The sequence below is a fragment of the Watersipora subatra genome, chromosome 3 (assembly GCF_963576615.1).
Source record: "Watersipora subatra chromosome 3, tzWatSuba1.1, whole genome shotgun sequence".
NCBI classification, from domain to species: domain Eukaryota; kingdom Metazoa; phylum Bryozoa; class Gymnolaemata; order Cheilostomatida; family Watersiporidae; genus Watersipora; species Watersipora subatra.
In genome coordinates, this window is record NC_088710.1 from 57784896 (window position 1) to 57808865 (window position 23970).

At 35.4% G+C, this 23970-nt stretch overlaps 1 pseudogene; it reads right to left on the reverse strand.

Moving 5' to 3' along the window:
- Positions 1 to 444: 444 nt before the first annotated feature.
- The window catches only part of LOC137390787 (probable E3 ubiquitin-protein ligase HERC1), a 29191-nt pseudogene continuing 5665 nt past the window's right edge, over positions 445 to 23970 (reverse strand).

Below are 23970 nucleotides of genomic sequence, written 5' to 3' on the forward strand. Positions count from 1 at the left end.
AGATGGTAAAATGTTTGTTTCAATACAATTTCTATAATAAGTGGCCCTGTAAAAGCATTACTATAATTCCAATGAGGAGTCGTCTTTGCCAAAAATTCATTTGGTATGAAAATGACATTCGACATTAATTGTGGATTCATCAACAATTGAGCTGATGTGACCCCGGTGCTTGAAAACACCTTCAATACACTATTTACCTATTACTATCTATGTATACTGGAAGAGATCTTGTCAAAGTGCCGTTACCACGGCACATCCGTTTCAACCTCAATCAGTTCATCTGAGTTTCTTGTAAGCAGGTAGTCTGTTATTCCAGTCTCCAGTTTACCTCATCACAGCTCACAAACGTACTCAACTCCCTAAAATGGCACCCAGTTTATTTAACTGCTGTGTCTATGCTATGGACACAGCAGTTAAGTATGACATATCAAAGTTGCTCAGCCTTCACTTGCTCGTTAATGTAGTTGGATATCGGAAGTTGGGAGATGCAGGTTTGAGACATAGGCAAGGAATCATCAAGCTACAAAAGGATTACACAAACTCAAATTAGACAGTTGCTAAAACTCACAGGAAAGCAACCAGCATAATAAATAACTATACAAATAATATCTAAATTAGGTAAAAAATGGAAGTAGGCTCAGAGTTGTTTCCCATTTGACTCTTTTTAATCATTAGATAACACTTTGTAAAATTATGAACATATGATGAACTCATTTGGTTAACTGTTGTTGCCATGCTTGAGGCATATACCTACTTGGATACTCTCTTGAGAAGGCTGACAGAAATGTCCGGTATACCGCAGACGAGTTGTTCGAGCCTATCAGCTGTGTAAAGGAAGAGGATTGCCACTGGTATTATGGAAGCCCTGCCATACTGCATTAGCCTGCAACAAAAAGATATCCAGCATAAATATTATAGTGTATCCAGTTACAGTAATACCTTGAGATAATGCATACCTTAATGCATTCCCGGACCGAGCTCATATGTCAATTCATTTGTATCTCAAATCAAATTATCCTATACAAAAAAAAACCGATACAAATTGATCTGTTCCCATTGACTGAAGAAAATACCTAAAAGCAGGATGTTACAATGGATAGACACAATTGTAATTGTTCTAATTCAACACCTACGCTCACAAAGTAACGAATACCTATCTAGTGGTTACGATCTGGGATCAAATGCGACATTATTATGTACAGCAGTAGATAGAGTTCTTGCCTTCAAGACAGGCGGTAGCGGCTAACGACGTTGTGACAGAGATTTGACGGCAAGAATAACATAACATAAACTTTAAAGGTTGACTTGCAACAAAGTTCACATTACAGTTATTTGATATGAAAAGATTCACCATGTCTTACTCTGTTGTGTTGTAAGTGCAAAATATGTGGAAAGGTGATTACAAGCTCTTAAAAGCTCAAAAACGAACAGAAAATAGCAGCCACACGAGACCGCCGTAGTTTGGATTCCTTTTCCAAAACGGCTCAAATGTGATGTAGTTGTGAGAGATGGTTTCTGTTTACACTTTCATGCAACCTTATTCGTCGAAATATTTTCACAAATTTACTTCACGCATTCAATAAAACCATTTCTATTGTTCTTACGCGTCTGTTTTATCGTCATTGTAATGCTGTCACTTTTAGCACTGATATCTTATAACTTACCGTAAAAAATCGTTAAACTTTTTAACCTTAGCTCGGAGTACATATCATTGTCTGATAATCATGACGAGCTTGTTGGTCACTTGTGATAATCCAAAAGTGCTGCAAAAATTATTTACGAAGTATTGGGTCACATGATCAGATTACGACTTGGCCATTGAATAATGCCGAAACAAATCTGCAAAGTAGCGAGCATCTATATTTGATAAGGGGTCTTCAGTAAAACCCGAAGTGTTTGTCATAAACTAGTACTATGATAAGTTTTATAGTTTTATAAGTCTACAACACAACAGAGTAAGACATGGTGAATCTTTTGATACCAAATAACTGTAATGTGAATTTTGTTGCAAGTCAACCTTTAACAGAAATGTACTTAGCGAACTTAAAACGTACTTACACACACTTAAAAATAAGTTTTAATCTTATGCTACTTCAAACTCAGTTCTTATTTCATTTTTTACTTTTTTTCCGGTTTGACTCTTTTTCCCTCACTTTTGAAATTTTTCAAACTGATTGACAACAAAACCGAGCAATGCCATTCTCATAAGCAGCCTTTCGCACACTTGGCTACCTAGCGGCCGCATGAAAAATTGTTTTGTGTTCTCGTATCTCAAATTCATCTCCTGATTGTCTTTTTGTAGTTGACTACTTAATTTAACTATTTATTAATCAGTTTATCAAATGGAGTTATTAGCAACAAGCAATTAGTAAATATGTTGGCATTAACAGCACAGCAATCCGATATAACACAAACCTACGAATATCAAGTTTCATCATAGGGTACCAACGATTTGAAAAGACAGAAGAATGGAATACAGACAAACCGCACTTAACAATCATACAAAGATTTTTTTTACATACGATGTAAAATTCAAGCAAACGTTTGACTCTAGACCTAAAATAGTTTTTTTACAGATAGCTTAGTAGTTTCTCAAAGCATTACAAATTCGTGAAAACAAGTGAAAAGGGCGTTGAATATTACCAATCAAAAAACATTAAAATATATCCATTTTATTAGTACAGACTTTTGCTAGTTAAGGCTGAGTGAGGTTTACATATCACTGAGCCTGCTGTTATATTTTCATGTCAATTCAGTAAAAATAAAACCTCTTGTTATTGATTACTGGTATTCAATTTGGTAGAGTAACAATAAAAAACTTCTTTTAATTGATTATTATTGCTTTATAAGTTTTTTTACATGCGAATTAACTTCATATGTAGAGGCCTGATTTCATATGTAGAGGCCTGACTTCATATGTAGAGGCCTGACTATATATAGAGCTAGAAGTTACCTGCAGATGAAATTCATTTAATCCATATAAGAGAGCTCTTTCCACATACTCCTTCCTGTTGTGAAAAGGTCAATGGTCAACTATGCTACTACTGGCACATACTTGTTATCCGAGCCTTGGGCCTCAAAGCATGTAAGAGGTATTACCTGTGCAGAGTACAGTGCAGCATAAAATATACTGCAGATAGCGTAACTGATTCCATAGCAATGTACAAATTTATTACATACATGCACATTTACATGAAATCAACTATTTCAAATAAAAAAGAAGTGGTTTAAATAATGCATAATTTGCGACAAAAAACTAAGTCAGAGTGACTCGTTGCAACTACTAAGTGTCACTCTTAGTTTTGAGTTATAACAAAAACTGAACTAGCAAAATAAAGTAGGAGAGGGTACCTCATGAAAGTCTTGTGGAGTAACGCTATCCTCGTCGATATCTCTAATCCTCCCGTAGCTCTTCGATATCCTCTGGGGTTAGAGAGAGAGTCCGACTTGAAGTTTTTATATTGCAGGAGCTAGATGCAAGTCAAGAGGCTTTTTGGTTCTCACAGCAACTCCCAGCAAAATCCCGATGAACTTAAACTGCTGTAGGTGTAGTTCACTTGTCAGACTCGGGTTCAGCAAATACCTTTAACGATAGGAACTATATCAGAGATGCCAGTTAAGAATAATAAACAAGTCCATGAATTATGCTACAAAGAATAGTGTAAACCAAGACATGAGCAGAATGAAAAAACAACAGAAACAAAAAATAAAGTAATTTTTAAAGTAATAGAAGTATTAACAGCATCAAAACATTGAAGAGTTTACTATTGTGATAATTTTAAATCTGTTGCAGACGTATAACAAAAAGTAGTAAGGAGATGCTCACCTGTCTCTGTTGTATTCAATATTATTGAGTCAGGTGTAGGGATGAGTAACTCTCCGACTCCAGTTTCCGACACATTTCTGTGATTGTGTCATCAAATACTCCTCCAGGATCATCCGCTCCTTCGCCAACAGGCTTTAAGCTCTTGTCAGCACCCTTAAATCACCAGACCTTAATTTTACGAATTGACTTGATATCTGTGTTATAATTAGCTTAGGTTTTCCCTTTCTGCAACAAATAATGAGTTAGTTTTACAAGAGAAAAAAACCATTAGAAATCCTGTTATAGTGTGACAAACAATTAGATGGCTTTGACTGAGTTTGTGTTTCAACAAAAAAGCCCAAATGCTAACTAAATCAACCTAATTAGATATTGTTCCAGCATGGAAATATAATGAGTATGTGAGAGCGGGTGAAGGAGTTTTACAAGAGTGAAACAAAGCGGTGATATTAGTAATGCATCCAACATGGCTAGATGTGTGCAAAAACATGTTAACTCTAAGAACACATGATATATACCATAAGAAGTGCTGGCAGGCGACTAGGAACCTCTGCCAAACTAGGTTAGAAAATGACGGCCTCCCACTGAATGAGACCAGGGCAATAGGTAGACACATACCTATTAGTAGTAGTTCAAGGTAATGGATAGTTCCTTTGCTCTAACTCACAAGTGACCAGCAAGCAAGACTCTTGAAATTACATCCATGCTATTGAGTCTTTAAGCCAGCTTACTCGGTGCCAGTAATTTTTAGTGGTTTGTGGTGCGAAGTTCTTCCTTGAACCATTGTTTTAGCTAAGCTCCTGACAAGAAGTAGAGAGAAAAACTCGAGGCAAGGGGATTGAGCGGATGGGTGCTAATGTTATGTGCTTCTCTCCCGAGTTGAAGTTTCCATAACCATCCTGAGTGAAATTTACCAATAGATAACATAAAGCATAGAAAACTTATTTGCACATACAATAACACCAGATAAATATACATTTACAAGTGGAAGGTAGCAGTGCTGGATAAAGCAAGAAGCACTGGGAGCATCTCACACCATGGATAAGGCACTCAATAAAAACACAACTTTACTCTTTTACTCATATTAAAGATTGTGCAAAGCATCACAAGAGCAGGTGTGAATCGGTAAACAAATTAAAAACAAGCCCAGATTGGCAGTTATACCTTAAATATGTCCTTGGCACTCCGTGATGTCACCAACTGTGTGATGCGAACAGCATAAGTATGCCCAAGCTGCCCATCAACGCGATTTTACCAAACAAAAACATCTCCTGTACTGCTTAAAGCCAGGGTGTGCTCAGGTCCAACTGCACTGTCCTCAACAAAGTGACCAGACAGAGTTTCGACTGCCTGAGGCTTGTTGGTGCATCGTAACACCTCACCATGGCCTGTTAGACGATCTAAATTAGCGACAGATATTAACATTTTAGTATGACTCACTTCCAATTTCAAAATTTCAGCAGGTTGAAACTACAGGGACTAAACAAAACATAAAAATAGTACGAATGGTTTTTATTGAAGGGTTTTGCATATTAAATATAAGCCTCTACAATTTCTGGTTAGTTGTGAAACCCAAATACAAAACAAGCCCTTATTCCAAGTGTAGACAACTCAACCCTTACTGAGAGCAACTGAAAACTGTGTTTCAGCAGCTTCCTTGGTTATTCCTACATCCACAAGCTTTGGAGTAACAACTGGCTATGTTACAGCCGTGATACAGCCAATGCCAAATTTCTTATAGTCACCATTACCAAATAACCAGACAAGATTGCCATCAGTTGAGAGTACGAGAGAGTGATTAAAGCCTACAGTGGAATTTAGAAACCTCTTGTGTATTTTATTCTGATGTATGATGAACAATAAGGTGAAATAGTTATAACAAGACCTTATTATAACTCAATACTAGCTCAAGTTTATATAATCTCATTGCTCATATAGCAGTTAGACAACAAGAACTAGTTGTGATAGAACAAGTATACCATTTAGACAATAACAAAATAAGAAGGTTAAATATATAGCACATCCTAGGAAAGTAGAATAGTGTCTGTTTTACAAAATCACCATTTATTAGGGTTGTCTGCACCCATAAGTATGTACTTCTATAAAGTGAATGTTTTTGCATGCATTCCCGTCAGAGGATACCTATTGCTGAAAATGATTAGTAACTTCATAAATCAATTAATAAACCATATATAGCTTACACTAGCATATACTAATGTGAGGTTTAGCTTTGTGATAATCATCAGTTTGAACATTCCTCTAAGTGATACCTGCATAAATTATACCAATATACTGCCACTATTTAAACACTACTTGAAATGAAATTAACAATGATGAGATCACACACAAACATACCATTGCAGAACTGTTAGCTACCTGTACAACGTCCTCCCCTTGGAGACTCTCGATATGCTTTGGGCGTCGCTTTCGATCAGTATTGCCATGGTAGAGTTTGCCATAGTCTCCATCTCCCCAGCTAAAAACCTCACCACTTTTTCCTAGGGCAAGACTGTGGCCATCTGAACCAACTGAGGTGGCTATCTGGGTTATGACATAGCCTGGACAACAAACATGTGCATTAGTGAAGAGATAATCCTTTATTAAGGATGAATTATATAATCACTAGCAGTAATTTGTCTGTCATGCTTAACACAAAATTAGCCAAATCTATATCAATCTCATTGTATGTCTGTCATTCGTTAATATGATTAAAGTCTATACACTGGTATTGCATTCGGAACCAGCAGTTCTGCAGACACACGAGCTAACCACTTCACTACATTGTACTTGCCATACAATAGAATAATTGTACACATACTAATGCAGCGCTTGCGAAAACATGTCAAGCTCTAGAGAATAACCTTCACGGCTCTTATTATAGTAAATATTTAGACTGGCTCAAGTTGCTCATATTAATTGGGTAATTATTTTATTACCCAACTTCAACTTTACCAAACAAAACGTTTACAAATTACCCATTAAGTCTCTTTGTTTAATTCATTGAGGATGAGCATGAGTTCCCTGTTTGTTACATCATGGAAGTGACAAAAATTAGTTATTAGGAACAACACAGAGCAAGAAGTCTATATTTAAATTAAAAGTAAAAATTGGACTAATTTCTCAACTGCAGCAGAAATTTGAAAAGAGCGGGAAATCGTAGTGATAATTGTATTAGTATATAATAGGCATTTCTATTACGGGTTTATCTTTATTTCACTTGTTACCAAGAGTATAGCAATATTTTATAATCTTTTAGCTTTTGAGTGTTAGCCATAGCAAGCTTTGCATTAATTACGGTATGGCAGTTGAATGTAAGACATACAGCAAGCAAGTTGTGCTGCACAGCGTTATATTTTACTTTTAACCAGCACGGGTGTTTCATAAACTTCAACTCTTCTAATATACTGGTGCGAGAGCAATTGGGAACTTTATTGTAAGTAAACACATACTGTAGAACAGTTCATTTTTTCTCCTGTTTGTGGTGTAATCATGACAGTTTAGTTTCATTTGATAATCAAGATGATAAGTTATTGCCAGTTTTAGCATGAATGTTTGTATGTTTTCATTTATAGATTGTTATAACTAACTTTTATTACTCTTGCTTTATTGCTTACAGAGTACAGTGTCACAAATATAAAGACTGTTGCTAACCTAACCATATCAGCTCCAATCCAGTACAATAGTACATGAGGAATGGTGAGAACAGGTGTTTTGAAGGAGACTAAGTTGAACACAGGGTAAGTGTAGATAAGACTCAAGGTAGGATCAGTGTAACTTGAGGTGAAAAGCGGTGAAACTCTACAGCGCTCTAGATCACAGTACTCAGGTAGAATGCTCGCTCTCTATGTTTAATAAAATAAACATTTGATAAGTACAATAGACGCTCCTATAACATAAACCTTCTCTAACATAAATTCTAGTTAATCTAAAGCATTTATGTAAAATTTTTGCTTTATATTACGTAAAAATTAAAAACCAAGTGAGAGGTATTACCTGCGCAGAGTACAGTGCAGCACAAAATCCACTACGGATAACGTAGCAGATACCATAGCAATATACGTACTTTTTTACGGACTTGCATATTTTCATGAACTTGTAGCCAGCTATTTCAAATATAGGAGAGGTGCTGTAATGATGCATAACTTGCGACAGAAAAGTGACAGTCAGAATGACTCGTCGCAACTACTAAGTGTCACTCTTTGTTTTGAGTTATAGCAAAAACTGAACTAGCAAAATTAAGTAGTGAGAGAGAGAGGGTACCTCATGGAAGTTTTGTGGAGTAACATCATCCTCGTCAATATCTCTCATTCCCCTCATAGCTTGTTCATATTTACAAGGGTTCGAGGGAGCCTAATTTAAAATTTCCATATTGCAGGTGCTAGATGCAAGTCGAGACGTTTCTTGGTTTTCACAGCAACTCCCAGCAATATCCCGATGAACTTAAACTGCTGTAGGTGTAGTTCACTTGTCAGACACAGGTTCAGCAAATACCTTTAACAATAGGATTTATATCAGAGATGCCAGTTAATAATTATAAACAAGTCCATAAATTGTGCCACAAAGAATTGTGTAGACCAAAGCGTTGGCAGAATGATAAGACAACAGAAACACAACAGATAAGTGGAACTTAAGGAACTGACACCATGAGATAAAACAAAAGTTGGTGTTGTTTAGAGTAATGAAGTGTTAATGGCATTAAGACATTGAGGAGTTTACTCTTGTGGTACTTTTAGATACTTTACAAAGCATCTAAAAATGCTTTGTATAAAAAAGCTGTATAAAAAAGCAGTGAGGAGAGGCTCACCTGCTCCTGTTGTATCCAATATCATTGACTTAGATGTAGGGATGAGCAACTGTGCAATGCCAGACTCCAGTTCCTGACATATCTCTGTGATTGTGTCATCAAACACTCCTCCAGCATCATCTGCTCCCTCACCAACAAGCTTCACTTTCCAAGCTCTTGTTGGCAGCCACAAATCAGCAGGCCTTAATTTTATGACCTGACATCTGTGTTATAATTGGCTTAGGGGTTCTCTTTCTCCAACAAATAATAAGGGAGTTTTATAAAGATAAAACAATAGACATAGAAATGCAGTTATGGTGTGACAAACACTTAGATGGTTTTAACTGAGTTTGTATTTCAACAAAAAAGCCCAAATGCTAAATAATTCAATCTATGTAGATAATGTTCTAGCAGGGAAATATAACGAGTATGTGAGAGCGGGTGAAGGAGTCTTACAACTCTAAAGTAAGGCAGTGATATTAGCAAAAACATGTCAACTCCAAAAAGTACACATGATGTGTACCATAGCAAGTACCGGCAAAAAATTAGGTATAAGAAACCTATAAAACGTACACATCGTAACACCAGACAAATATACATTTACGAGTGGAAGGGAGCAGTGTTGGATGAAGCAAGAAGCACTGAGAGCATCTCATACCATAGATAAGGTGGTGTTTATTAGTGGTTATACCTTGGGTATGCCTTTGGTGCTCAGTGATGTCACCAATTGTGTGGTGCGAACAGCTTCAGTCTCATTTGTTCAAACCCAAACTGCCCATTTACGCTGTTTCCCACACAAAAACATCTGCATTGCTCACAGCCAGAGTGAGCTCAGACCAGACCGCTATGTCCCCTATAAAGAGATCAGACAAAGTTTATACTGCCTTAGGATTGTTGGTGCATCGTACTGCCTCATCATGACTTGTTAAACAATCGAAAACAGCCACAGATATTAACAAGGTGTTGTAACTCACTTTTAATTTCAATATTCTAACTAGACCCTTCAGCATGTTAAAACTACAGGAACCTACAAAAATATATGAAACAAGATTACAAATTGATTTTATGTGAAGAGTTTATACATTCCATTCTAAAATTTATATCCAATACTTTTATTTAATATTTAAGCTACTGTTGGTGAAAAAAGCAGCTAGAAAATACCTTGACCCTAAGTGTAGACAACTCCGCCCTTGCTGAGAGCCAATGAAAATTGTGTGCCAGCAAGTACCTTGGCTATTCCAAGTTTGCCATAATCACCATCACCAAATAACCAGACAAGATTACCATCAGTTGAGAGAGCAAGAGAGTGATTGAGGCCGCAAGAAACCTAAAAAAATCCTTTTGATAGTTTCAAGAGTGCTTCAAATTTTTCACACTCGCATTTTAAAGAATGGGTGTTAATAAGAATTGGTTATTTTATAAAGTTAACAAAGTCAGCCATACACTATTTTTCTTTGTTAAAATGTATTTTACTATCATATCATATTTGGCTCACCTACCTGACCAACTGGCCTTTCGAATTCCTGAACCTTTTCCGAAATTTTGTGGTTCACAACTGCTTTCCTTAGTCTCCGTTGCTAAAGGTGAGGAGAGCAAAGGTTGCTGTGACGAAAGCACTATGTTTGTATCTGCAAGAGAGCTAATAGCGCAATATGGGAATGTATGAGCAGACAAACCTGAATTAGTTCATGGCAAGAGTAAAATATCAACATCTGGTTAACTCCAGCAACGAAAAAAATTTCAAGTAAAGATGAATAAAAGTGTTTCGTTTTAACAGAAATGCGAGCAGCAGAATTCAGAAACCTCTTGTCTATTTTATACGAGTGTATGATGAGTAACTATCTAGTCACAGTTATAACAAGACCTTAGGATTGATAGAACTCTGTTAGCTCAAGCTTAGATAATCATAGAGAATTAAGAGAATCCCAGTGCTCATATTGCAGTTAAAAGATAAGAGCTAGCCTAGTTGTCATGGAACAAATTTAGCATTTAGACAACAGGATAAGAAGGCTACATATATAGCCCATCATAGGAAAGTAGAATGGTGTCCTTTTACAGAATCATTATTTCTCAGGGTTGCATGTACCCATACTTACGTACTTCCATTAAGTGAATGTTTTTTGTATGTATTCCCATCAGAGGGTACCTATTGCTGAAAATGATTAATAACTTTATAAATCAATTAATGAACCACATTTAGCATATACAGTACTAGAATATACTAATGTGAGATTTAGCTTTGTGAGAATGATCAGTTTGAACATTTAAGGTGATATCTACACAAATTAGACCAATATACTGCCACTGGTTAAATACTAGTTGAAATGAGATTAACAATGATGAGATCACACACAAACATAACAGAACTGTTAGCTACCTGTATAACTTCCTCCTCTTGGAGACTCTTGATATGCTTTGGACGTCACTGTCGATCACTATTGCCATTGCTCAGTTTGCCATAGTCTCTATCTCCCCAGCTAAAAGCTCACCCTTTCTCCTAGGACAAGACTGTGGCCATGTAAACCAACTGAGGTGGCTATTTAAGTTATGACATAGCCTAGACAATAAAAATGTACATTAGTGAAGAGATAATCCTTCATTAAGGATGAATTATATAATCACTAGCAGTAATTTGTCTGTCATGCTTAACACAAAATTAGTGAAATATTTTACTGAAATAATCGCTGTATGAGTTTTGGTATCTGTAAAACTTACAAAATTACCCACGAAGCCTCTTCGTCCCTTCATCTGATTCACTGAGACCATGAATGAGCTCATTGTTTATTATATCACGAAAGTGACAACAATTACTTATTAGGCACAACACAGAGCAAGAAGACTATATTTAAATTACAAGTAAAAATTAGACTAACTTCTCAATTGTAGCAGGAATTAGCAAAGTTCAAAATAGCAGTAAATGGATTTGCAGTCGAGGGTGCATGAATGCTAGGATGGTGTAGGCAGAGTCTGAGCTAAAATTAAGTAAAACCCAAAGGTTAAAATAATGGGAACTCATAGTGATAGAACATGAGGAATAATGAGAGCAGGTGCTTGTAAGACACTAAGTTGAACACAGGGTAAGTGTAGATAAGACTCAACGTATGATGGGTGTAACTCAAGGTGAGACATGGTGGAACTCTACAGCACTCTACATCACAGTACTCGGGTTAAATGCTCACTCTCTAAATTTAATACTATAAACATTTGCTAAGTACAGTGGACGCTCCTATAACATAAATCTTATATGACGAAAATTTCAATTAACAATAATATTTTATGTAAAGTTTTTCCTTTGTATTACGTAAAAAAATTCATATAACGTAAAGCGTCAAGTCTGCGCAAGTTCTCAAATTCGATTTTAATAACGAGAATCTCATAGTTAGTTGTAAAAGTACCTTTATGAACTACCTGATAATTACTATGACAAACATAATAATAATGGCAGATAAGCAACTGATTTGAGATGTTGCTAACTAGGTTGTTCTAACATATTTGAACTCGGTGCAGAATAGTTGCAATTTAAAGTTAAAATAAAATATTGTATTTAATATTACTTTAGGTGCTAACCATCTGCCTGGATTAATGACCATGTACAGAGTATCTTTAGTAGACAACTAGCAAAGAGCTATACATTGATTAAGGGTCTAAAGCAACTCAAATCTTAACCCTATCAATATAGACATGGTATCTGTGTATTAACTAAGTTAGCGACATGCACAGGTTACATTGCGCCAACAAGAGTTGAGTACAGACGATGTTAATTAACCTGCAAACACCTAGCAAAAGGGCTGTGGTATTGTCTGTGAAATCGCAACACCAACAAGAACTGGGTACAGACAATGTTAACCTGTAAACACCTAGCAAAAGGGCTGTGGTATTGTCTGTGAAATGGGAACACCAGCAAGAGCCGAGTACAGACGATGGTAACCTGTAAACACCTAGCAAAAGGGCTGTGGTATTGTCTGTGAAATTGCAACACCAACAAGAACTGAGTACAGACAATGTTAACCTGTAAACACCTAACGGAAGGGCTGTGGTATTGTCTGTGAAATGGGAACACCAACAAAAGCCGAGTACAGACGATGTTAACCCGTAAACGCCTAGCAACAAGGCTGTGGTATTGCCTGTGAAATTGAAACACCAACAAGAGCCGAGTACAGACGATGTTAACCCAAAAACACCTAGCAAAAGGACTGTGGTATTGTCTGTAAAATTGGAACACCAGCAAGAGCTGAGTACAGAAGATATTAGTTAACCTGTAAACACCTAGCAAAAGGACTGTGGTATTGTCTGTAAAATTGGAACATCAACAAGAGCCGAGTACAGACGATGTTAACCTGTAAACACCTAGCAAAAGGGCTGTGGTATTGTCTGTGAAATTGGAACACCAACAAGAGCCGACTACAGACGATGTTAACCTGTAAACACCTAACAAAAGGGCTGTGGTATTGTCTGTAAAATTGGAATCTTGTGAATATTAACATTAGCAGGTGTTTTTCTTCTCATACAAACTCTTTTGTTGCCATGTCAGCTGGCTAGTGTGGAATTGTCTACTCTCAGTATATGGATAGAATTATTGTGATAATAAGTATGATAAGAAACAGTATACATCTCAGATGTTTAACACATCCACCCGATAGAAACAAATAAAAAATATTAATAATTAAATGTAAAAATAATTTCAGTCTCAGTTCGAAAAAAATACAAAACTTGCTTTTAGAGCACAAAAGAATTAGCCAAAAGCCGCACAGGATGTCCTGTTACTAGTTCTATGTATTAGAATAACACCGGACTCCATGCTATACACAGTGTGTAATGACAAGTCTGCCCTTATGACTACTTTAGCCGGATGACCGAAGAATATATGACAAAAGAGCAGCCAAATTCATAAAAAACCTAGAAAAATCTAAAAACATCTTATTTTTATGTGACAAAAAACAGCATTCAAGTTTGATAACTTAACGCAAAATCCAAAAGCTCAGCAAAAAATGTAGTTAAATATTTATTACAACAGCCACAGAAATAGCTAAACTACTATTAAAAAGTATTAAATATGGTATCTACTTCCTCTAGGATATGGCATAACAAGAATACATACCTGGTGTATTTGTTAGATGTCAGATGCGTATATGTATGCATTTGGGCATACTCTAGCTTGTTGACTCATTGAACGTTCCAGAATTTTAACAATTCTCTGAGCTCTAGAGAAACTTTATCCAAGCTCGGCATAGGTGCTGTCAATATTCAACTTGACTAATGACTGTGCAGTGTTACCAGCTCTGCAATATCCTCCCATTCTTCGCTAGTGACTTGACAGTTAATATTGATTTTCTCCTTAATGACACCCGCGCAGCAGGTAGAACAGCTTAAATGTCTTGACCAATGGTACACCATGACAAATTTCTAAAACAAAAAAAATCTACAATTTATTCAACTGAACAAATTGTTGTGTAATAAAAGTACATCAGACTAAACTTCCTTATCAGTTAGTTACAGAACACAAATTTATTTCAATATGTGATTGGGCAGCCAGTAGCATAGCGACTAACCATAAAGAATTGTGCATAGATAGAAACAGTCTACAGATCAGAGAGTCAACTAACCATAGAGTATTGTAAATAGATAGAAACAGTCTAGAGGTCAGAGAGTCAACTAACTATAGAGAGTTGCGCATAGATAGGAACAGTATAGAGGTCAGAGAGTCAACTAACCATAGAGTATTGTGCATAGATAGAAACAGTCTAGAGGTCAGAGAGTCAACTAACTATAGAGTATTGTATATAGATAGAAACAGTCTAGAGGTCAGAGAGTCAACTAACCATAGAGTATTGTAAATAGATAAAAACAGTCTATAGGCCAGAGAGTCAACTAACTATAGAGAGTTGCATATAGATAGAAACAGTCTATAGGCCAGAGAGTCAACTAACTATAGAGTATTGTGCATAGATAGAAACAGTCTAGAGGTCAGAGAGTCAACTAACTATAGAGTATTGTATATAGATAGAAACAGTCTAGAGGCCAGAGAGTTAACTAACCATAGAGTATCGTACATAGATAGAAACAGTCTATAGGCCAGAGAATCAACTAACCATAGAGTATTGTGCATAGATAGAAACAGTATAGAGGTCAGAGAGTCAACTAACCATAGAGTATTGTACATAGATAGAAACAGTCTAGAGGCCAGAGAGTCAACTAACTATAGAGAGTTGTATATAGATAGAAACAGTCAGAGGCCAGAGAGTTAACTAACCATAGAGTATTGTACATAGATAGAAACAGTCTATAGGCCAGAGAGTCAACTAACCATAGAGTATTGTGCATAGATAGAAACAGTCTAGAGGTCAGAGAGTCAACTAACCATAGAGTATTGTACATAGATAGAAACAGTCTAGAGGCCAGAGAGTCAACTAACCATAGAGTATTGTACATAGATAGAAACAGTCTAGAGGTCAGAGAGTCAACTAATATGTTCAATATCGACATGTTAACATAGGACTATGAGCGTGTATGGTAGATGGCCGGCCCAGCAGAAAGGTTCTTTCGAGGCATGGTTACTCTGCTACTCACTTCCACAATGAGTTGGGTTCACTGCCCATTCTCCAGATCTTGGACTTGTGTAGTTAAAAAGAAAACTCTGAAATCCTGTGACTGGTTTTTGTCAGCATCAATCTATACTCATATTCCAGACTTTTCTTACGCTGTCTTAAAACTTGTGATTTAGCAACCGGTAATAAGAGATAGACACTTTCGTGTAAAAAGCAAACCTTTGAGATTACTAGGATGAATAGTATGTGTACAACTCACTTAGAAGCAAGAGAACCCTAGTAACCTTTTAATATTTTTGTGACAGAATTTCAAATCAGAACAAATATGAGACAGCCCACTGCCAAACAGGAAACCAAACAAGTTAGCAAATAACAAATTAAAGTAAAAATAACTATCTAGATGTATAAAAGGAGAGACATATTTAACCATTTCCATACCTTTTTGGCATAATTGTAGGAATTCTGGAGACCTAACCAAATGGATTATTTACTCCCAGCTGCGGCTCCAATCGGTGGATGATGATGTAGATGTGGTAGACAGACTAAATGAAGTGACGTCTAAAATATAATATTACAAGAAACTTATTAAACCTTGATTAGACCTATCAGCATATTTTACCAATCTCAACCCAACAGGTCTTTACAAAGCAACACGAGTACTACTTGTTTCAGTAAAGAGCAATTTATCAACCCTCATGCTGGATCTTATGTTATGTTTGAGTAATATTACTAACATTCATCAATAATAATAAATACTCGCATCGATATAACATTGTGATAGCACAATTAATAAACCTATCACAAACCAGTAACATTGCTGCATGGAAATGTTATGAGCTATGAAGACAAAATAATAACAATATATCATAAAATCATCACTCACGAGATTCAGCAGAGCTTGATAGTGTGCATGACCTACAAGATCAGGAGACTAAAATAAATTCTATACAAAAATAGAAAATACTGCCAATAGAGGAATCAATCAGCTGTGTAAGAAATAGAAAGGTGCTCCATAACGTGCATGAGAGATGAGTTTTACATATGGAATATGAGATGAGGTAACGCTACTATGATATATATTCACAAATCTGTACAAACAGACATGAAAGCTTACCTGAATATTAATTAGAGCCAGTTAGTGAATATAGCAGTTATTATAAATACATAACAACATAAACCAAGAGATGCGTTACAGCTTTAAGTTTTAACCTATGAAACAAAAGAAGGGCAACAAAAAAAGTGAGTTAAAGGTACAAAGAAATGAACAGCAACTTACGAATTCTGATGCAAGATTTCTGGAGGAGAAAAAGGTTGTTAGTAAGCACCACATTAGAGTTTGGAAGGAAGTCGTTGATTTATCATACAATGAGTAACCATGCGAGTATCTTACCTGTTTGTGTTGCCTTGTTACGTTTCAATCTGAAAATAATAAAATATTATATTCACATGTTCAATGAGGTGTTATAGTAATTATAAAGTTAACAAAAACATGAAAATTGAAAAGGTTGAAGAGTCTAACTAGAGATAATGTTTAAGATCTCCATATGGCAGCAGGCTAGGAAACTTTACCTAACCTTGAGCGGAATCACCATTGCTGTCAATTTTTTTTAAAATCTGGTTTCACGAAAACACAAAATGTTAGTCAAATTTTTTTCTTTTAAAATTTAGTCATGCTACTAAAATTTTCAAATATTAAAAAATTTAATCGTTGAACAGATAATTTATGAAATAAATTAGTTTTATATTGTAATTTGTATAACGTATAATGAGAGTTGGATTGAGCTTGTTGAACTTTATGAATTTGTGTTGTCAATAATACAGTGAAAAAGAACAGTTTTGTCTGAAAACAAGTTACTGTTACTATCTTATCTCTTATTTAGCAATAAAATGTGCTATAGTATTTACTTACGGTTTGATAGGAAACTTCCGGTATACCGGAATCTTTTTTGGCTCAGCTGAAAAAAGATGATTAAAATCATACAATGGCAGGTATATTTTATAACTTGAAAATATTATAATCTATTCTTCAGATATGAACATACTAATTTACATCCTGCTAATCTCAGTTCTATATTTCAATGTTGCCTGCCACGGTGCAAGTCTTTTTTCAAATACAAAATAATAGTGAATAGCTATCCAACACCCAAGATTCACAATGTGCGTATAATAAGCATAAGTAAACCAATCTTATTCCAAAAGATATGATCTTAGAAACATTTAAGAAATTGCAAAACGATATTGCCAAGTCTGATAAATTGATTTAAAACTGTAACTCATCAGTAAGTGCTTCTGTCCCATTACTATGGTAAAGTATTTATGTAATCTATTTAGAGCTAAAACAATAACTAACCTTATAAGGTCAACAGACAGTCTATAAATAAAAATACCTTCATGAATTATGAGAATGATGATTAATAATTACAGAATTAGTGTTATTTCATGAGAGTCTGTCATAGTTTATATTTTCAGAGCAATACTTAATATTAATATATAACATGTACTAATATAACTAAGTGTTCATTTACTACAATACCCAGACACCTCTATTTCTACATACAGGGTTACTAACACTAACCAGATCCTAACAGATTTACTAACACTAACCAGATACTAACAGAGTTACTAACACTAACCAGATCCTAACAGAGTTACTAACACTAACCAGATTTTAGCAGAGTTACTAACACTAACCAGATCCTAACAGAGTTACTAACACTAACCAGATCCTAACAGAGTTACTAACACTACCCAGGTCCTAACAGAATTACTAACACTAACCATATCCTAACAGAGTTACTAACATTAACCAGATCCTAATAGAGTTACCAACACTAACCAGATCTTAACATAGTTACTAACACTAACCAGATCCTAATAGAGTTACTAACACTAACCAGATCCTAACAGAGCTACTAACACTAACCAGATCCTAATAGAGTTACTAACACTAACCAGATCCTAACAGAGTTACTAACACTAACCAGATCCTAACAGAGTTACTAACACTAACCAGATACTAACAGAGTTAAGTACTCACAGTGTCCAGCACGATTTTTCCTTAGGTAAAAATTACCATTCTTTTCGTAAACTCCTGTAAACAGCAGTATTAGTCACTCTCTGTTAACTAGTCATGAATAGGTAATATAGTATATCTGTTAACTAGTCATGAGAATGCAACATGATTATAATAGTAGGGCTGATTGATCCTCATAGACTTGTGATATGAGCACTAGAAGATGTTAAGGTTTGATATATAAATACACACAAGATAACTCTTTCAGCCTACTCTCTAGCACACGGAGTTCACTCATGAACCTTATAAAGTGTATCCAACATATCTTCTCAAATAAAACTATGTCCTACTATAATTGTGTCACATTATTTTGGCTGATTGCTTATTTGGCAATACAATTGCAATGAAACTACCTGACTAAATTAGCTAATGTCTATGTCTATGAAGATCGTAATGGTAAATCTTTTCTAAGATAAGACCTGTGTCCGCCCTTCTATCTGAAGGCACGGTTCAAGGTTGGGAAAAAAGATTACATTATGGAAGATTTGAACTCGTGACACCCAGCTAATTGACCCCCTTTCATTGTTATAGTAAAGATGAAACGAATAGTAAAGAGATATTTATTCTCTTTGCTTTATGACAAAGATAGCGAGCAGAAAGCAAAAATAATGTCGATGGAGTTCGCAAACAAGAACTTTAATTCATAATTTCTCATGGCACATTAGACTACCAGGGTTCAATAACATGTATCTATCAAAATTGAAGTTATACCATTCAGTAAGACATACCAGAGTCGACTCTCTTTGGTTTTGGTGCCAGCACCACTTTTGGTTCCTCAGGAACAACCTTACGTTTTCTCTGCCCAAAGGGATTTAAATAGATGGCGGCCAGCCTTAAGAAAATATAAACACTGAAGAAAGTTGGTGTAGCTCAGCAAACAATCATAAATGTTTTAAATACGATTGAAAGATTACACTATACACTAAATTCTCTAAATTCAAATTTGGTGGTTAGTGAGCTAAATACGTCGAAATAACGAAGATACTGATATGCTTTTGACCGAGATCCCTCCTACAATACCTAAAAGATATACGATGTTTGCTGTCTCAGTTTGACACTAATGGTTATAAGTAGTAGTGAAAACCAGACCGGAAACAGGGAATAAAGATTAAAACAATGACAAAATTAAAGCTTAGTTTAGTAAAATACAGTGAAACTCGGATAACTCAAACTTCAAGGGACCGAGCAAAAGTGTTCGAATTATCAGAGTGTTCAAGTTATCAGAGCACTGTCACAAGTCCATGTATTTACTTATTTATTAGTAGATACATGAACATATACAAACTATAATATAAATCAAAAGCACAAATGGCTTGTTTCAAATTAAATGCTTCTAATGTAAAGTTTAAAACGTTTTTATCAAAAATTATAGAGATTTTTCTATCACTTGAGATTGGTTTGTTGTTTGAGGTGATGTTATTGCCAGGACGTTTTTTAGATTGACATTGGCAAAACTTGATCGTTGCTGAAATGCTCAAAGAAAAGACATCTTTTTCTTTTGAGCGTTTTACCCACGATCAATTTTGCCGATCTTTCTTGAAGTTTATGCAAAGATTACCTTACTTTACCTGGGATTCGTTAAGAGCAACACTCCGAGGCAGTTCAATTAAAAGTTTTACGGTACATTGTATATCACTCACGCTTTTTGAATGGATACTTATTGAATGTACACACGTATTTTGTGTTTAGGTCAAACGATGAATAGTTTTTTTTAGCTAAGACAACGTATACGTTTAATTACAATTTTTAAGACGTTTTAAACATTCAACATTCCGACGTTAATTCAACACGGAATCAACGTCGAAAAACTATTCATCACGGGCTAGCCGGGTCACACACTCAAGGATTTTCGCCACGCAAATACAAAACAAAAACAACATGCTGTTTTTGTTTTGTATGTGTGTGGCGAAAATCCTTGCGCCCGTAACCCGGCTAGCCCAGGCTATTCATCGTATAGCAGTATAAATCAAATTTCACCATACCTTTAGAACAGTCGTTGACAAAAATATTTTGCTGATGGAGGTAATAACGACGCTTATGAATTACGAAAAGTTGAGGTTTACCTCTATGGCTTGGAATAAAGTGATTTTCTAAAGCGATATAACAGTTCGTTATAACAGTGTTGAGTTCGAGTTATATAGAGCCATTTATCATTGCGTGGGAACGGACCAAGCAAAGCCAGTCGAGTTAACCATGTGTTCGCTATATCCGAGGGCGAGTTATCCATGTTTCACTGTACCTACTAAAATGTAGCTTTATGTGTCTGTTTAGTAAGCTAAAATTATTTAATTTAAATTCAAACTTTATTTCATACGTCTGTCCCAAAAGAGCTCCAAACAGAAAGTACTGTACATAATAACGTTACATTTTAGTACAAATAACAACCATTAAATACTATACATGTATATATAAAGTTCCTGCAGAAAACTATAGCTACTAAAGTTAATATACTATTTTGTTACTAGTGTTTGTTATTTACATCAAGTATATAACAATTTTACCAGGAGGTATTTGCATTAGATAATTGCCATACGCTTCTATGCCACTCTATAACATATTTTCACTTAACGTTGCAAGGCATGGGAGAGGGGGTCACTGTGGTCACGATTGATATGATGAGACATTGGTAGAAGCTGATTCAGTAGTTATACGTAATTAGTAGTGTGGTAAGAGTTAGACTTGATGCCTACATTATATAATACAATGAGAAACCCAGCGAGAAAACATGTATTATCCAGCATTGAAGGAGAGTAGAACTAACTACATCACCTCCAAGAGGCTAGACGATGTACATCCACACCAGCTGTTAAACTTTTGTGTTGTCATAGTAAGTATGCTGTGTTAAATATACAAGATAATAAAAACTCACCGCGCATCTGAAATTCTGAATCTTTTGATTGGGTTTTTCTTTGCTACAGATAAAGACATCACATATCAGCTGTAGTTCTGTGTAAAGTGCAGTTTTGTGCAAGTGCACAATCAAACAATATAACTAAACGGAGCATTAAGTAGTAATAATAAAATTTAATAATGATCCAAATATAATTAAAAATAACTTGGCAGAAACCTGTGAGAGATACTAATTGTAACTAAATTAAAAGCCTGTAAGAGATACTAATTGTAACTAAATCAAAAGCCTGTGAGAGATACTAACTGTAACTAAATCAAAAGCCTGTGAGAGATACTAACTGTAACTAAATCAAAAGGCTGTGAGAGATACTAACTGTAACTAAATCAAAAGCCTGTGAGAGATACTAACTGTAACTAAATCAAAAGCCTGTGAGAGATACTAACTGTAACTAAATCAAAAGCCTGTGAGAGATAATAACTGTAACTAAACCAAAAGCCTGTAAGAGATAATAACTGTAACTAAATCAAAAACCTGTGAGAAATACTGACTGTAACTAAATCAAAAGCCTGTGAGAGATACTAACTGTCACTAAATCAAAAGCCTGTGAGAGATACTAATTGTAACTAAATCAAAAGGCTGTGAGAGATACTAACTGTAACTAAATCAAAAGTCTGTGAGAGATACTAACTGTAACTAAATCAAAAGCCTGTAAGAGATACTAACTGTAACTAAATCGAAAGCATGTGAGAGATACTAACTGTAACTAAATCAAAAGCTTGTGAGAGATACTAACTGTAACTAAATCAAAAGCCTGTGAGAGATACTAACTGTAACTAAATCAAAAGTCTGTGAGAGATACTAACTGTAACTAAATCAAAAGCCTGTAAGAGATACTAGCTGTAACTAAATCAAAAGCCTGTGAGATATACTAACTGTAACTAAATCAAAAGCATGTGAGAGATACTAACTGTAACTAAATCAAAAGCCTGTGAGAGATACTAACTGTAACTAAATCAAAAGCCTGTGAGAGATACTAACTGTAACTAAATCAAAAGCCTGTAAGAGATACTAACTGTAACTAAATCAAAAGCCTGTGAGAGATACTAACTGTAACTAAATCAAAAGCCTGTAAGAGATACTAGCTGTAACTAAATCAAAAGCCTGTGAGAGATACTAACTGTAACTAAATCAAAAGCATGTGAGAGATACTAACTGTAACTAAATCAAAAGTCTGTGAGAGATACTAACTGTAACTAAATCAAAAGTCTGTGAGAGATACTAACTGTAACTAAATCAAAAGCCTGTAAGAGATACTAGCTGTAACTAAATCAAAAGCCTGTGAGATATACTAACTGTAACTAAATCAAAAGCATGTGAGAGATACTAACTGTAACTAAATCAAAAGCCTGTGAGAGATACTAACTGTAACTAAATCAAAAGCCTGTGAGAGATACTAACTGTAACTAAATCAAAAGCCTGTAAGAGATACTAACTGTAACTAAATCAAAAGCCTGTGAGAGATACTAACTGTAACTAAATCAAAAGCCTGTAAGAGATACTAGCTGTAACTAAATCAAAAGCCTGTGAGAGATACTAACTGTAACTAAATCAAAAGCATGTGAGAGATACTAACTGTAACTAAATCAAAAGTCTGTGAGAGATACTAACTGTAACTAAATCAAAAGCCTGTAAGAGATACTAACTGTAACTAAATCAAAAGCCTGTAAGAGATACTAACTGTAACTAAATCAAAAGCCAGTGAGAGATACTAACTGTAACTAAATCAAAAGCCTGTGAGAGATACTAACTGTAACTAAATCAAAAGGCTGTGAGAGATACTAACTGTAATTAAATCAAAAGCCTGTGAGAGATAATAACTGTAACTAACCCACTTGAATATTAAATTGAGCAAGTGCATTGGTCAATGAAAGGCATCTAAACATTCTAGTTTTATACAGGTGTTGCACAAGCACCACAAAAATGTGCATTTGCAACTCCGTTAGTATGATTTAAGGGTCGAATCAAACATTGCCATAAAACTGTTCAAGTGTTCAACTGATATACATTCTATTCTCTATGACTTAAGCAGCGGTGGTTCAGAGGTTAGGGTACTGACTTATGATTAGTGAGCCACTTTTTCAAGACATACAAGGACTATTGGTGGTGTTAGGAAGAGTATCTAACCATGATTGCTCTTGCACTGCACTGCTAAGGAAAACAACCTTGACAGGAAACCTGAGAAAGGTATCAGAAAACCATCTCGGTACCCTCCCAAAAAAGTCCATTAAATGTCTAATCTATTAGAAAAGATGATGACATGAGGGACCTGCCTTCTGCAGATTACACCTATCCAACTATTTCTTACATCAAATCAAGGGCGGGTAGACCAATCTACTCAATAGTAACTGACATCAAATCAAGGGTTGGCAGATCAATTTATTCAATAGTAACTGACATCAAATCAAGGGAGGGTAGACCAATTTACTCAATAGTAACTTACATCAAATCAAGGGTTGGTAGACCAAGTTACTCAATAGAAACTGACATCAAATCAAGGGTAGGTAGATCAGTTAACTTAATAGTAACTGACATCAAAACAAGGGTGGGGAGACCAATTTACTCAATAGTAACTGACATCTAATCACAGGTGGATAGATCAATTTACTCAATAGTAACTTACATCTAATCAAGGATTGGTAGACCAATTTGCTCAATAGTAACTGACATCTAATCACAGGTGGATAGATCAATTTACTCAATAGTAACTGACATCTAATCACAGGTGGATAGATCAATTTACTCAATAGTAACTGACATCTAATCACAGGTGGATAGATCAATTTACTCAATAGTAACTGACATCTAATCACAGGTGGATAGATCAATTTACTCAAT